This window comes from Rhinoderma darwinii, chromosome 3 (genome assembly GCF_050947455.1).
Source record: "Rhinoderma darwinii isolate aRhiDar2 chromosome 3, aRhiDar2.hap1, whole genome shotgun sequence".
NCBI lineage: Eukaryota > Metazoa > Chordata > Amphibia > Anura > Rhinodermatidae > Rhinoderma > Rhinoderma darwinii.
In genome coordinates this window covers 338,520,844-338,522,395 of record NC_134689.1, presented here as the reverse complement: position 1 = coordinate 338,522,395, position 1,552 = coordinate 338,520,844, and positions in this window count along the sequence as shown.

Sequence of the window (1,552 nt, the reverse complement as noted above, 5' to 3'; positions counted from 1 at the left end):
TTTTCTAACCCAGCGGCACCCCCATTACGCAATCGCGGGGGTGCCGATGGTTGCTATGGCAACCGGAGGCCTAACAATAGTCTCTTGGTCTGCTAAGTACAGAAGTTTAGTAGGCCCTGCCGGAAGCGGGGCCTAAGAGGATTGCTGTCAGCGCCAAGAAGATGGCACTGGCTCAGAAGCTGAGCCGCGCCACTAGTCGTGGGCATCAGCTGTATGTTACAACTGACTACCTGCTATAATGGCAGGGACCAGAGCTAGCCCCGATCCCCACCATTAGCCCATTAGATTCCACAGTTAACAGCGACCGTGGCATCTAGGTTGTTTCTAGCCAATCGGCACCCCTGCTATGGCAAACTGAGGCCTAACAATGGCCTCCTGGTCTGCCAAGTACGGAAGCCTATTAGGCCCTGACCTAAGAGGCTTGCTGTCAGAGTGACACTGACAGCTTGAATGCATTGCACTATGTAGGTAGTGCAATGTATTAGAATCGAGATCAGTGATGTAGCCTTCAATTCTCCTAGTTGGACAAAAAAAAAAAAGTTTAAAAAAGTAAATAAATATGTTGTATACAAAAATAAAAATAAAAGTTCAAACTTAAAAAAACAATAACCACCTTTTTTCCCATAATAAATATTTTATTATAGGAATTAAAAAAAAAAAAAAAGTATACATATTTGGTATTGCCCCAAAGAAAAGTACTACCAAGCAAAATCCGTTCTCCAAAAGCCAAATGACACTCCCTTCCTTCTGAACCCTACAGTGTGCCCAAACTGCAGTTTATTTCCACATAAATGGCATTCCCATACCCAGGAGAACCCGCTTAACAGTTTATGAGGTATTTGTCAGCAGAGGCACAAACTGGGCATAATATATTGTGCACTAAAATGGCATATCAGTGGAAAATTGCACATTTCATTTTGCACCATTTCTAGTGAAAAAAACACATGCGGGGTCAAAATGCTCACTAAGAAGGGGTGTAGTTTCCAAAATGGGGGTCATTATTTGGGGGCTTGTTTTACTTTTTGACCTTAGAGCCCTGCAATTGTGGGCCAGTGCTAGGAAAATGACCAAAATAGGCCTCAAATGCGCATTGTGCTCTTTCACTCCTAAGCCCTGTCATATGTGCAGGCAAATGATAAATGCCTTGAGGGCAGAGCCGGACTGCCCATCTGGCAATTCTGGCAAATGCCAGATGGGCTGGTGTCCCAATGGGCCGCTCTCCTCTTTCCCCAACATCACAGTGCACTCTTTGAACTACATAAGGGAGAGACAGGGATAATATGTTTATGCTGCTGCTCGGAGGCTGCTCTGACATTGTGTCATGCTTCGAGCTGCTGCTTCAGCCGGCAGATAAGAGTTACCCTTTTACTGAGCAGAAGCTCTGATTGGTAGAAAGCCTGTCAGCTGACAGGTGCCCCACCAATTACCAAGAGGGAAGCTCTGACTGCACACAATCCGGAGCAGGACATGGAAGGGGAGGGCTCTCTGGCTGCACAGGCGTATGTGGAGGGGGAGGCTTCCTGATAACATCCACTGCTTCCTGTCATTGAGT